Here is a 16313-nt window from a genome sequence, read left to right as displayed (position 1 = left end):
TCTCTCTCTCTCTCTCTCTCTGTCTCTGTCTTTTTATCTTCTTTTCTTTCTCTATCTCTGTCTCCGTTTCTATCTCTTTCCATTTCTTTCGAACACTAAATGAAATTCGAAAAACTCCTACGTACCTTTCGTCAACTTAAAACTGTTCCTTTTCGTGTTTTTTTTTTTTTTTGAATAAGGGCCTTGAGAAGTGACCTGTGTTGTTTTGTACATTACCCGAGTTATCGGTCGGGTAATGTATTGAACACACAATTGTATGTTTTCAATAATCCGTGATATAGTTTATTTTCATATATATATATGATTATCATTGTTTTGTATTTATTTCTAAACGATATCTATGTTTAATTAATAATCAAATATTATTATAACTTAATGAAATTGATATTGATTCGAAAGTTGAAATAATCTTAAAATAACATATTTACGTATATAAGAATATGAAAGCTTTACAAATTATACGAAAGAAATATGAATTAATTCAAATTAATATTGAAAACGTATACGAATATTCATGTATATTTCTACCTTTTGTATATTATAATTAATTCGTTACGTGTGTACACAATTATACATATATTCGAATTTATAATAATCATTTGCGTTAGAAGATAAATCAAAAAAATTTATTAAATCAACCGTTATAAGTATCAGTCACATCTACAAATAGATTGTAATGTATAATATGAAAAGATAATTTGTAACGTTCATAGGTATTTATAATGGTTACATATATACATATATACATATCATACATGCATACATATATCGAGTTACTGTCGAGACGTTTAGTAGACATTAAAAATCTTTAATTCTGGCTCGCTTGCGAATTACAACATTGCAACATCGATAATGTTGTCGTCGTCGTCGTCGTCAGCAATAGCAACAGAAATGCAACAGCAATGCAACATCAATGCAACAGCAACGGCAGGAGAAGAGAGCATTTACGTTTACGCCGGAGATTACCTTCCTTTTATCAGCGATTAATAATAATAATAATAATAATAATAATACGACGATAGAGAGTAATAACACGGCTATCGTTAAATACGATCGGATGGATGCGCGTCCTCGAAAACTGGCTTGCGTTCGTCATCTCGTTTAATTCGTCGATGAAAAATCAAATCAAACGCTTTCTTCCAATCTAATCGATTCGATCGACATCGAAGTCGACTATTAATAACATCAACGAGTCAAATCAAAATACATATATATATATATATATATATATATATATATATATATGTTTGTGTGTGTATATAAGTATACTTACTTAATAACTTACCACGGTCCATTTGTTTTTACTTCAATTTCGTTTTACGATTTAGAAACGTATGCATCAATGTATGTATGTATGTATGTATGTATGTATGTATGTATGTATTATAAATAACAACTCGATACAAAATACAAATACTCGCGAGATACTTATTATATTTAACATTATTTTCTGTTTGTTTTTTTTTATACGTTCTAACCGTATATTAATTATAATATATCTGTCATTTCTTTTATTATTCTTTTAATGTTTTATTGGGGATTAATTGTTATTATTATAGGAAAATGACGAATATATTATGTATATCATTATCTAAAATTTGACGTTTATTATTCAACGATATTGCTATAGATATTAATAAACTTTTCTACCTTTCCCTTCATTCTCCTCTTGAATTATTTCACTCTCTCATTTTCTCACTACAGGCATTCTCCGTACTTTTCCTTTTTATCTTTATTTCTTTGTTTTTTTTTTTTTTTTTTTTAAATAAAATCAGAATCTCGTTTCAAGGTAACGCGTTGATCGTGATATATCGATATTGGCGAGACTTCCTTTCCTTTTACGATCGAACCGATGATCGTACGTTAGATTACACGTATCTTTCCCCTTCCCTTTCTATCTATTTATCTATCTATCTATCTATCTATCTATCTCTATCTATCTTCTTATGTATGTAGCCCCTACGACGTAAATAAATCTGGCTTAGGCAACACGAATCGTGCGAGTTGTTCCGCAACATTCTTCCGACTGGTTTCTCTCTCTCTCTCTCTCTCTCTTTCTTTTTCTTTCTTTTTCTTTCTTTTCCTTTCTTTCTCTCTTTCTCTTTTAACCAGACTCCTATCTCTCGACACAAGTGAGAAATACACGTGCCGAATGATCGATGAGAACTAGTTTGGATTATGCGTATCGTCTCGTCACGCATTATCCTTCTTTTTCCTTTCTTTATTTCTTTCTTTTTCTTTCTCTTTTTATTGTTCTTGTTCTTGTTCTTTTTTGCTTTTCTACGATTACACGCGACATTACGTTCACGGCACCTGTGTCCTCGTTATTACAAACTCCGTCACAACGGTCTCGATTAAAAGAGAGTTTTTTTTAACGTGATAATAAAAAAAAAAAAAAAAAAAACAAAAAAAAAAGAAAGAAAAATAAAAAAATATATCGTATACGAAGAACGACATCATCATCATCATCATCGTCATCATCATCGTCGTCGAGTTTGTAAATTCTTAATCGAATTCTCTCAGAAATACTTTTGATATTTCCACGAACGTTTTTTTTTTTTTATGTTTTTATTTTTCTTTGTATCAAGGAGATGAAAAATATTCGTCCGATATTACGCGCGCGTAAGAAATTATTTTCGAAAGTAAACTTTTATTTAATAATATCATTTGTCAATCGTAATAAAAATGTCATTGCATATTCGTAGTTGTATAACTGTTACGATCGTGGGTGGTCGGTGGGGGGGGGGGTATAATTTCGGTAAAATACAACTCAAAGAAATATAAAATATAACAGAGAGAGAAAGAGAGAGAGAGAGAGAGAGAGAGAGAAAGAAAATGACGATACACTTCCGTGTAAAAAACACTGACAAGTAACACGTGTTTTGTATCGTATTTTAACATGATTTATTATAAACAGGATATAAGAGTGAGAGAGAGAGGTAGAGGAAAGAAAAAAGTTGAGGACGTTGGCACAAGCCCACACATTATTTTTCTTTCCACGTGTTCCTTCGATCATGATGACGATTATGATAACGATTATGATGATGATGATGACGATGATGATTTCAACTAAGATCGTATAAAATAAATAAAATTACTTATTAAACATGCCTGTGCACATCTTTGAATTTGTATTTTTCGTTATCGATCGATAAATAAAATAATGATCGAAGTAATTATAATACATCGTGCGATATAATATTAAGGTCAAGTTAGATTTTTCTACGATGTTTCTTTCTGTTTTTCAATCTGTTTGTCTGCCATTTCCAAACAGATTTCATACGTTGTAGCAAGGGTTTTATATAAATCAAGGACGCGTTGCACTTTTGACCCTGCGAAGTCATTAAAGATAAGTCCCTGCGTCGTTCGATGTTCTTAAAATAAATACATTAACAGACGATTTAATTCGTTACACCGTTTCTCGTAATTTTACTATACGTTTATAATACGCGTATTTTTTATAGTTTCTTTTTTTTTTTTTTATTATTTTTCTTTTTACCCCTATGCGTTTTAAAACAACGCGAGATAGATCAAATTTTTAAATTAGAATTACGACACTTGTTTGTTCTTTTTTTTATTTTTTTTTTTTTTAATTATAATTTCTACGTCGTCGAGAAAGAAATCTTCGGATAGAAAATTCAAGTTTTAATTACAAAGCTTGAGATTCCATTTTTCTTACTGCTTTTCTATCTAACGTAATACTCGTTAAGTCAAAAGAAGCATTTTTTTTAACGAGGATATAAATACGTGTATCGATAATTTGGGCTAACAATTTTGTTTAATAATATATGAATAATTTTGTTAGAATTTTTTTTAATTATATAATTTTTATTTGAAGAAAAAAAAAAAAAAAAAAAAAAAAAAAAAAAACAAAAAGAAAAATCGTTTCACTTGCACGTTAATACGTTAACAATATTAATCATAATTATAAATAAACGTAAATGTGTGTGATTTCGAATTAGACTTTGACATCAATTAGATGTAAAAGAAAAAAATCAATAAAAAAAACAATAATAATATAAGATAATGTTTTTATATAATTATATACATATTTATGTATTTATATATGTATATGTATATGCTCACGTAAAACAGGAAGAGAAAAACTATGAATAGAATCAAATGAATTAACATTTAAACGTTGATAATCATTAAAAACGTTGTAAAGAAAATTACAGTTTGGTTGCAATAATCAACTTTTTTTCTTTTTTGTTCCTAACTTATGTAATTCATGTAAATGAATGTATTTTCCCCCTTACCCCAATGTTTTCCCATCACCAATGACTAGGAATTACATACATGTATTTTAAATAGGATATAAAAAAAGAAAACCAAAAAAAAAAAGAAAAAATTCAAAATCAATATTAATATAAAATGATGTAAAATGAGATGAATGTATCTTAAACGTATGTAATCGAGTAGAGTGGTAAGAATTTTCTCGGGAAAACTTTAGAGAAGATAGGAAAGGAGTTAAAGAAAGAGAGAGAGAGAGAGAGAGAGTAGAAAAGAAAAGAAGAAAAAAAAAACAGAAAATAAGTAGGAGGCGGTCGTGTGGGCCAGCCGGCGTTGCGGCCATGCATGTGCATATGTGCATAGTAGCCTTGAGCCACTATTACCGGCTGTTTGCGTCGTGATGTAATCGTATCCTACCCTATCCGAGACACACGGCCTAGGCTGCACCCAGTACGCGAGAAAGAGCAAGAGAATAACTACGAGAGAATAAGAGAGAGTGAGAGAGAGAGAGAGAGAGAGAGACCCTCTCGTCGTAAATAATACTCCCTGCACGTTAGGCGAGTTAGGTGCATTGAAATAATTTACGATAAGCTTCGCTGCTCGTCGCGCGTGCTTCGCGATGGAACGAGCCAACCATTTTCTTTTTCTCTCTCTCTCTCTCTCTCTCTCTTATTTTCTGTTTGTTTTTTTGTTATGTTCGTTCCCTTTTCCGATTCGAGCCTTCATCGTGTTGTTATTGTTGTTGTTGTTGTTGTGTGGCCACCCCCTGCCCCATCCCTCACTTACTACTCACCACCTCTCTCTCTCTCTCTCTCTTTTTTTTCTCATTTTATTTTGTTCCCTTTTTCATTTTGTATTCCTTGTATTTCGTGCTCGTGCCTGTGCCCGTGCCCGGGCCGTGGGATAATTAGGTGTATGACCTCTTCCTTGTCTCTCTCTCTCTCTCTCTCTCTTTCTGCAATGGGGAGGGGAGAAACAATGATCTCTTTCTTTCCCCCCTTTTTTTCCTTTTTTTTATTTCTTCTTCTTCTTCTTATTCTTCTTATTTCATCTTACGAGGATTCTCTATTTCCTAAGAATTATCGTCGTGTAATCTATTATAGTTTCATGGTTTTTAATTATAATGTTAATAAGTTTATTACTTATGACGTTAACGTTAAGGAAATTTCATTTCTCGTTATCGTTTATAAATATTATGTTAATGTTAATCTTGTACATACGTTAGGATATAATATGTATTAATGACAATTCCATTTGATAGGGCTAAACCTTGTTAACTTACGTTAAATGTAACATAACGTGTGAATAAATAAAATTTCATCTCGTTATCGTATATTATATTAATTATGTTAACACGCTAATGAAAACCTTTTAAATATGTTAGAAGGATCGTATGACTAAAATTTATTACTACTTATGTTAAATAATACGTAAATGAAAAATTTCATTTAATTATAATATAAAACTATCTATTTTTATATTTACTATGCGAATATATAAAATAAAATTGCACATTTTTTGTTATCTTCCTCAAATATATGACGTTAAATGTTAATTAATTAAAAACCGTCTACGTTAATCAAAATTATATTTAATACATATCCGTATATATATATATATATATATATATATATATATATACTGTGTATAAAATAAAATAAATGATTAAGAAAAAAGAATTGTATAACGAGATGTGAAGTATCGAAATTAAAAAGAAAAATAAATTAGATGAATTTAAATATAAATTATAATATATCGTTAATCGAGAAATGGAAGGATAAATTTGCGTTGACGATTGTCAAAATTCAGGATGATTCGAATTTCGTTTAGGTTTGTTAATCCACAATGTTCCTACGGATATGTATGTCTTCTTTTTCTTGTTCTCTTCACTTCGTCATACTTGTCGAATCGTTCACGAGTACGTTCACCTCGCAAGGCCAATTGCCTTGTGCATTACGTCGTCGTTCGCCCGTTACCCCCTTCCCCCCTTACCCCACTCGTTTGCTTGCCCCCTTTTAGGTTCGTCGTCGTCGTCGTCGTCGTCGTCGTTGTCGTCGTCATCGTCGTCAGACATTTCATTCTAAACGATTTCGTATAAATAACGGACGTGTTCTTTTCCTGAATGTATGCTTACGTTTTGATTCATTCTATAACGCCCACTCAAAAATGCAATACTCGGTGTGTTACTAACGTAATCGAAATGATTTAAAAATCAATTTTCTTAGTCATTATATACTTCAATTTTCTTATATATTTTGTTTCGAATTGTTTTTATTGTAATTCGAATAAAATGATTTTATATAATATGGAAAAATGGAAATATAATTAATATTGATTAATAATATTTAATATTATTTTATCTCGTAGTGATATTTTTCTTTTTTTTTCGTACGCATTAATGCATGTGTGTATATGTGTTTGTTAGTATAACGATATGAAGAAATGTGTAATTCACAAGTCATTTTAATTGTTTTAATATATATTCATTGTAAATGTTATTGAGAGAGTTCATTCATGATTTAATGTGAATTATGTTGAATAATGGCGATTTCAAATTGTTCATCCAAATGGTCACAGTTTCTAAACTGCATTTTTTGTTTTCTTTTTTGGGAAACACATTCAACCTAAAAGTGTCTAATAATTTTGTTAAAACGACAACAGGATCAAGCACAATAATCGATGAACTATTCCAAAGATATCTTGATAGAATAGAAACCAATGTGTGTAAGGTTTTTGTATTTATATTTTAATTACCATAAGCCATTAGTATCCTGTTTTAGAAATAGAAGAAAAAATGGAAACTGAATAAACAGTATTATAAATACTGTTGAGAATATTATCAATGAAAGCAGTAAATTATTTAATTTTCTTTATTTTATTTCAAATTTCTTTCTCTCCTTCTCATAATCAGTCACATTATTTCGCAATAAATATATGAATCAATTGATTATTTTTTACATGATAATACGAATTTCTATACTCAGGTCATCGATACCTGACACTGACCCTTGCCACTACCCTTCAACGCGTTTGGTTACAAAGAATGGTGGTCCCATCTGCATTAGTTTCTTTGGTATCTCAAAATAAATAAATTAACCTGTTACGTTAGAACGAAAGTGAAAGAATTATTCTTTGAAAATATCTCACTATTTTTATTTTCCATTCTAATTCACACGAAGCAACGAATCCGAATAAAATGAATTATTTTCTTCTCAAACTGAAAACGATAACGTTACCAATTACTTAAACCCGCATATTAAAATATAATATGTAATAAAACAAAAAAAGAGAAAAAAAAAATAAAACATTATATCTCTTTTCTTGCAACTTTTTTTTTATTACAAAATAAAAACATATAATAGTCTTAGAGACAGACTGTTTTTTCCTGTCGAAGGAAAAAAAAAATTTAACAAAAAAAAGAATAAGAAAAATACACAATATAAAAAGAGACAATGTACGTCATGAAAAGTACTTATTATCGTTGCTAATTAGTATTCGTTTTAACATGAACATATAAGTGTCGTATACAAGTTAATCATTTATCATTTATATCGATAAACTTATTAACGGATTGAGTATCGCGATTATTGTACCAATGGAAACAACAAAATTCGTGACTGAACATGAGAAGGGAAAATAATAAATGGGGACAATTTTGAGCATCTTTCAGGCGTATACTGGGTGTACGTATTATCAGGGATCATAATAAAATATATACAGAAAATATACGAACAAATAAATATTATAATATCATTAATATCGTGAGATAAACTTATTATTCGATTGAGTATCGTGATTCGTATTAATGTAAAAAAAAAAGAAAAAGAAAAAGAAAAATAATAAAAAAAGAGAAAATAACTGTGAGTGTAAAAAATGTTGAGCATCTTTCAGGCGTATAAAATGAAAGGGTGTAGCATGTATATCAGTGGCATAATATATAATATATAGAGAATGTACGGAGACAGCTGCGAGACGTGGCATACGTAAAACTACTTGGTACATAACTGTACGTCCTGTCGACTGGTCAAGGACGTACTTTTTAACGACGAGACAGAAGCTTACAGCAGCCTCCAACGAGAGATTTTAGCACATCACCGATAACGTAACGTCACGCACGCGTTCAACGTTGTACGTACAAGTCCGGATTTCATCCTTCTTCTTCTTCTTCTTTTTCTTCTTGATCTCTTTTTTTCATTCTTTCATTCTTTATCTTTTTTCTGGATTTTTTCTTATCTTTTTTTTTTCGTTCGGCCTTCCTTCCACGTTAAAAAGAGTGTCTTTAAGTTCCATAAATGTAATAGAAACGAAGACGTTCACGGAAATCATTGCGAAAATTCAACGAGTCATCGTGCATTTTATCGACAAAATTTTTATGAATTTTATGTAACCTTCCTTTAAGAAATATTTTATCTATTTATAATATGTTTGTTAATTAATAATATCGTATCTTTGTATCCTTTGATAAATTTGATTTCTTTTATAAATCGTACAAAATTGATTGATGTTTATTTTGATTGATAAAGGAATAATATTATAATATGAAATATATATAAAAAAAGGATAATAATATTAATAATAATTGAATAAAGTATTTGTTGTTGTTGTTGTTGTTGTTATATATTGTGAGAATCGAACTGTATCATCGTAGTGCACATTATTTGTGCATTAAAAAGATTGGATACTTTTAATACCGACGTTTCTCGAAGAATTAAATTAACAGAGAAATTGAACAATTATAATATGATGTTACGTAAAAATAATATATTCTCTTTATTTTAATAATTATATATGTGTATTACTTTGTTTATATGTTTATTCTCATATGAATTGCTAATTATACTCGACGTATATTAGTTTGTACTCGAACTGCATTAATAATTGATTTCTTTTTTTTTTCTTCTTCTTCTTCTACGAAACGAAGTACGAACAAACGTTCAAAGTTTATTATAAATAAGTAAACGAAAGAAGGATAAAAAATAAAAGGAGGAAGAAGAATAAGTAGAAGAAGAAGAAAAAAAAAAAGTAGAGAAAAAACATAACAAGTTTGTTAGGATTAAAACGATCGGATGTTTTTAACGACGAATGCATTGTGCATGACAAAAGGAAAAAAATAGATGCATATCTTTATCGAGTTTCTTAAGAATAGAAGAAACATTTATATATACTTACGTAAGTTACTCGTATAATTTTTACGCGTTCAATATTATTTACTTTCTTTTTCTTTTTTTTATTTCTTATTTTTTTCCCGTTGGGGTAGAATCGATCGAGACCGAAAAAAGAAAAATTAAAAAAAAAAAACAAACCAAATCTTATTCGTATGTTATTATTGTGAATAATATCACGAAATAATTAACGAAATTTTTATATATACTTACGAATAAATTGTATTCGTATTTTCGTTTTGATGTGCGGGGGTGAAAAAGAAAACAAATAAATAAACTCTGTGGTTTTTTCTTCGGATAGGAAAATTTTTCCTTTCGTTCTTTTTTTTCTTTTTCATTGAACGTATGAAAAAAAAAAAGAAAGAAAAAAAAAAAAGATGTCTCCAGCATTGGTCGCGGCATAACGGCGCCTCTCGTTTTGACGCGTTTTGAGTTACGTAAAGAAGACTTGGACTTCATTTACATCGTCGTCGATATCGTTAGTACGATCGTTTTTGAATAATACGGGATTTGATCGGAGATCGCGTTGTCATGTTAAACAAAACGTCATCGTTAACGAAACCAACTATTAAAAACTTATTTCGGTAGTCAACCTAATTTCCTTCCTACTCGTGATAGAATAAAACAAAACAAATAAAAAGAAAAGAAAAATTAAAATAACGAAATTGGAAAATTATTTTAGAAAAATAATTTGCTTATGTTAAATATAGATATGTTCGAAATAAAATAAAAAAATAAATAAGAGGGTTGTTTCGTTGTGTAAGAGTATCTTAATAAGATTTTCTTTAAAACAAATTACTCGTGATAGAATAAATCCAAAAAACAAAAGAAACAAAAAAAGTAATAGAACGAAATTTGAAAATTATTTTAGAAAAATAATTTGTTTAGAAAGGGGTTTTTTAAACATATCATACTTGGTAACATCTTCTTAGAAACTACGTGTATTTCGATGTCGTATAAACACAGTCGGTTTTATTCCAGTAAAAATAAATCCAAGGGAGCACGAACTCGTACGCGAGACAACACCGTGGTACTGATTAGTTGATTTACTTAAACTTTCTTGTCGTAGAGATAGTAGTCGGATTGGTGTTAGTAGTAGTAGTAGTAGTAGTAATGGTGGTAATGCTAATGGTAGTAATGGTGGTTGTGTGTTAGTGTTGTTATTGTCAGCCGTCATCGTGTCCAGCGAACGGCCTTTTCTGCAACTAGGCTAAGGCCATGTGCATCGTTGTATTCGACGTGCTGTTTCTACCACACCGTCCTAGAATCTCTCTCGAGTATTCTAGAAAAAGGCCTAGATACTTTTTCTTTTTCCATTCACGTATATATGTATATAGTATATTATATATATATATATATAATACGTATGATATGTTTATATGTATGTATATGTATATATACATATACATACATATAACTATATATATAACTGTATACATATATACAATTTGTATAATATGTGTATATGTAATATATATGTATATTACATATATATATATATATATATATATACTGATTGTGAGTATATACCTTCTTCGTACTCGTTTTACTCGTGAAACGAGTCTCTCCTCCTTCTCTTTTTTTTCTTCTTCTTCTTCTTCTTCTTTCCATGATTTTTCATTCTGGTACAGAGGTGCTCAATCCTTCGCAAAGAATAACGTTTAAATAATTCGTCTCACGTAATATAACAATTATGAATATTATTATACATTTGATAGACAAGAAAAACAAAAAAAAAAGATTCTAATCATTCGTTCTCATATTATTATTCTTTGATTTCTCCACGTATGTCTACGAATTAGATTTTAATTGCAATACTAGTATTACGTAAATCGCGTTAGAAATATCACATATACATATTAAATATTAATGCTCATCGAGGATAGACAGACTAGATCTATATAGGATGGATAGAAAAAAAAAAAAGAAACAAACAAAGAAACAAACGCGTACGTAGAATAAAAAATCCTTCATGAAGTTTTCTCCAACAGTTATTTTAACTCAACGTTCTCGATTCTTCATTATTTCCTCATTCCATCAATTCGTACGTTTTCTATGCGTGTCACATCGATCCGAGAGAATTGCATAACCGTGATTCTTTTAAGTACGTCTGCACTTTCGCGATTTCAAGCTAATGCAAGAAGGTCTCTTGGTACGATGATCGTCGTTGCGTGGTACGATGATGATACGATACACGTATTATACTATATACACATATATATATATATATATACATTCGTAATACGTATGTGCGTGTCTGAGGTTCTGTATATTATTATAACGCAACAGTCATCATCGATTTTAATCGGAATAGGAACTCGACGATTGGTACAAGGAAAAGAAACAAGCTGTGGGAGGAGGAATCACGGTTAATAAGTAGACGAGGTAAGGGGGAAGAGGAATAGAAGGTGAAAGGATGTTAAATATCTAACGGTGGACTCCCCCGTTAAAAGCAAAGAACGCCTAGACGCTTGACAGACTACTCTTGTACTTTGCACAATAGTAGGAAGCGCTAAAAATAATCCGACTCTGCTCCGCGACGTTCTGGCCTTGGCCAGCCTCGGCTTCTTGCAATCTGGTAGTACCACCACTCCTCTCCTCTCCTTTCCTTTCCTTCTTCTTCTTTCTTTCTCAACTTACCCTCCTCTTCTCTCCACTCTGCCTGGCCCTGCTTTTGCCCCTGCCCTCCTCGGCACGAAGAATGCCCACCCACATATGCAAGGCACCGTTCTGTGTTCCCCTACGATTTATTTTATTTTATTTTGCTTTTTTTTTCCCCACCCCCATCTCCCTCTTCAATCCTTCTTCTTCTTCTGCTTCTTTTTATTATTAATTAGTATTTTTCTTCTTTTTTCTTATTCCTATTTTAGAAAATTTCGTTGAGTTATTTTGTTTGTCCTTATAATGTTTCTCGTTTTTGTATATTTTTTTTTCTTTTGATTGGGAAAAATACAGTCAAGTCTTTAAGATTGAATTTAAGAGTAATTTGGTTTTATTAGTAGCGTTCAGAAAGACGAGGAAACAAATTAGAATTTGACGAACGAACGATATCTCGCAAATAAGTTTGACAGACGACAAGTTTGGTTCGTAGTAAAAAGTAAAGTACGAATTAACACTTGTTTCTTATTTGTATTTATATATATTAATATTTCGTATTTAATATATCATAAATAATTGTGATACGAATTTATGTATCCTATTATCTATTATGAATTGTTCTTACGAACAAAAAATTTACTCTTTTTATTTAATAATAATATATTTTATATATAAATTACGTACACACACACACACACGATATTCTAACGTAGATAAAATTACCTATCCGATTGTCCGTTATGATTTGTTCTTACGAACAAAAAATTTATTGTTTATATATATATATATAGATATAAATATCGTTAGAAATTCGTAAAAGGGAAAACAAAAAAGTACCTAACTGACGCTTGTGTTTATAGGAATAAAAAAAAATAAAAAAGTTTGTATTATATTTTCCGACCGTAGTTATCTGATTGACGATGAATTATACTCGGAAAAAAAAAGTTCAATACTAGAGATGAAACGATTCGCGTTCGGGCTCTCACGAGTTAGAGAAGATGAACGTGATGGTGGTGGTGGTGATGGTGGTGGTGGTGGTGGTGGCTTGGGGAAGATAAACTAGGAGTCTCGTTAAGATCGACGATACGACGATTTCGACGACAGCAAGGACTCGTCGTTGAAGAGCGATCGTTAAGGACGCTTTTAACGAGGAGAACCATGCAGAACCCAGGACAATGGAGGACAACCATGACGACAACGACAACGACGACAACGAAGAAGACGACGACGTTCGTCTAACTTCCTTTCCTTCCTCGACTACGATGACTATGACGATGCCATGTTTCTGGCCTCTTTAATCGTGCAAACGACGCATTCTACTTTTGCATCTATTATTATCTCTCTCTTTTTTTTCTTCTTCTCTCTTTTCCACTAACACTTATTATTAAACTTCGAATTTTCGATAAATAAGTATTTATCATTTCATTTTTTTCTATTGAACAATTTGATATTTCTATATAGAATGTTCTATCGAAAATATGGTTTGCATTTTCAATCTACAAATAAACCCGTATTTGCTATACGTCTGTATAACACTACCACTATAACAGAATATGCTCTATGTATATAATTTAAATGTATATAATAATCTCTGACAAAAAAAGAAGGAACAAAAAAGAAAATACGAATTAAAAAGTATAATATTATAAAATACCGTACGCGCACACATTTGAACGAACAAAAACAGGAAACGATAATCGACACTTTTTAAAATTACCATTATATTTCCGGTCGTAATCAAAATTTTGCTGATCATTAAATCTCAAAACGGAATCATATTTTACAGATATTTCGTTATAGATATTACGCACGAATCGTGTTTAATTGTAAGATAAAATTATATTGTAAGAAATAGGTGTTAAACATACAAGAATAATACTTGCAATTATTTTCCTGTTAGCTGTCCTTTTTTCTTTTTATGTCACATCAAACTTAATAAACTGTTAAGCTTGTAGATGAAACCTGTATAAAAAAAAAAAAAAAGAAAGGACAGAAAATAATTCGAAATTATAGCAGAGATCACGTCATATACGAGATTAAGAGTAATAACGAGAATGATGACGACGACTACGACTACGACGACGATGATGATGATGATGATGATGAAGATGAAGACGAATAAAAGAGAAAAGAAAAGAAAAAGAAAAAAAATAAAGAAGAAGAAGACTCGTCCTTGGCCCGTTAGGTCTTCGTCATTTCTTCGGGAGAAATGTTCCTGGGCTGAAAAGGTTAGCCTCGAAATCAGCTACGCGTGCAACAGTACTAACCATCATCTCGTTTCTCTTGCTTCGTTATCCACATTCTCCTTCATTTTCTTCTTCTTCTTCTTCTTCTTCTTCTTCTTCTTTCATTCAACAACCCAGGTTATGCGAACCTCGTAGCATCGGATGGATGGCGTCGGCGTTTAACGGTACCGGGAATCAATTAGTGTCGCGACCATCATCCTACTCTTCTTCTTCTTCTTCTTCTTCTTTCATTTTGTTTTATTTATTTCTTTATTAATATTATTATTATTTGTATTTTATAATTCGATTCATATTTTTTATATTTCTCATTTCTATCAAATTTGTATATATACTTTACCTGAACATTTCGTGAACAATTTGAATTATACGTAATATTTTATTGAATGAGATAAATGAAATTTTTATAAATATTTCTCTATATATTTTATAAATTTATTTAATGATTCGAAATTTGGTTGCCAAGTAATGTAGAACAAATATTTATCATATAGTATTAACTTGTATAAACATATATATGCATATTCATATGTTTACCCGACGATGCGTAGAATACGTATTATCTATGCATATATATATATATAGTCTTTCTTTTTTCCCTTTCTCTTCCTCTTAACTTCCCTCCCGCCCTTTATTTCCCCTACTCCCTATCTTTCTCTTTGGATCGTTCAATGCTCTTCTCCTCCTCCTACTTCACGCTGGCTTTCCTATCTAGGTCACAGGACAAAGAGTACACCGACTAGGTCTGGCTAGACTAAAAAGAGACAAGAATGACGTAGAGAAGAGTGAATCGACTCTGGTATTATCGAAGAATTTTCCACGTTTGATACATCTTCTTCCATCCAACGACTTTCCCTCTTTATTCTCTTTACTTTTTAATCTATTCAACCAACAATGTATATCAAACTTTATATATATATATAAATATATGTATTCTTCTCCCTAAAATAGTTTCCAATAAGTAAGCCAAATCTGATATATACTGCTGCTGCTACTGCTGCTTGTTACTAATCAAAAATTAGAGATAAAAGAAATAATACTTTTCTGTAAAAAAGAAAAAAAGTATTTTATCGAATAAGAACAAAACAACAATAACAATAAAATAATAAAAGATCATTTTATTTCGTATCGAACGTTTTAAAACGTGAGTTCGCATTATAGAATTTTACGAGGCCACGTGTTTGACACCACTGCCCTACACCATCTCTACTACTACTACTATTACTACTACTACTACTACTACAGTTACTATCAACCAAACCAACTTACTCTTACCTCATTCTTTTTCCTTCCTCCTCTTCTTCTTATTCTTATTCTTATTCTCTTGAATTAATTCACGAATAAAATTAGACGAAGTTAAAAGGAGCAACGAATGATTAGGGGTAGGAATGAAATAAAGGTCTATAACAGAAGTTAAGGAGTGAATGGTCCCTTACCTGGAATAAAGTGAAAACCAAGGCAAAATCCGGTTTCCAATTCGGTCGGATTCCATTCTGCCCTTCGCGTACGTGGATGGCCACGTCGTCGACGACTCGGGTCAAACACGTGTCTATCCCCCTCCCAACCCCACCCCATGCCCCTGTTCCTCTTCTTCACCCTCTCCCTCTCCCTCTCCCTCTCCCTCTCCCTGCTCGTCTCCTCATAGGCGTGGAAACCTTTTGGTGAGTCCTTCATCGCCCCATCCCGGCCCGTCCCGTCCCGACTCGTCTCGTCTCGTCTCGTTTCGTCTCGTCTCGTCTCGTCTCCTCTCCTCTCCTCTCCTCTCCCGTCTCTCGTTCACGTTCGAACGTTGAAAATCCGTTTAAAGATCGCGCCGCTTTAATCTCCTACGAAGCCGAGCGACCCGTCAATAATACAGATAAGCGTATTAAAAGTGACTCGACGCGTTCACCCGAGCCGTGGAAATCCCTTAGATTCAGTCTTTCGATGATACTTTTTTTTTTTCCTCCCCGCTCTTCTTTTTGTCTTTTCCTCCCATTCCTATTTTTTTTTCTTCTTCTTCTTCTTTTTCCTTTTCCTTTGCCCTTTTCGTTTTTTTTCCTAATTTTGTATTTTTCTTCTTTCTTTTCTTCTTACC

General features: G+C 31.4%; 1 protein-coding gene and 1 long non-coding RNA gene across 2 annotated transcripts in view; one reads left to right on the top strand and one right to left on the bottom strand.

Moving 5' to 3' along the window:
- Positions 1-16313, top strand: part of LOC106785173 (lateral signaling target protein 2 homolog) — a 70050-nt gene that overhangs the window by 11905 nt on the left and 41832 nt on the right. The window lies entirely within an intron of this gene.
- On the bottom strand, positions 10328-12194 carry LOC106785175. The gene is made up of 3 exons (XR_001381497.1): positions 11349-12194; positions 10926-11038; positions 10328-10689 (listed from the first exon to the last, which is right to left on the bottom strand). It is a non-coding gene; the product is annotated as an uncharacterized LOC106785175 (long non-coding RNA).

The sequence above is a fragment of the Polistes canadensis genome, unplaced genomic scaffold, assembly GCF_001313835.1.
Source record: "Polistes canadensis isolate GaletaPanama2010 unplaced genomic scaffold, ASM131383v1 scaffold_46, whole genome shotgun sequence".
Classification (NCBI taxonomy): domain Eukaryota; kingdom Metazoa; phylum Arthropoda; class Insecta; order Hymenoptera; family Vespidae; genus Polistes; species Polistes canadensis.
The sequence above is the reverse complement of the archived record's forward strand: the minus strand, read 5'-3'. Positions and strand labels throughout refer to the sequence as shown.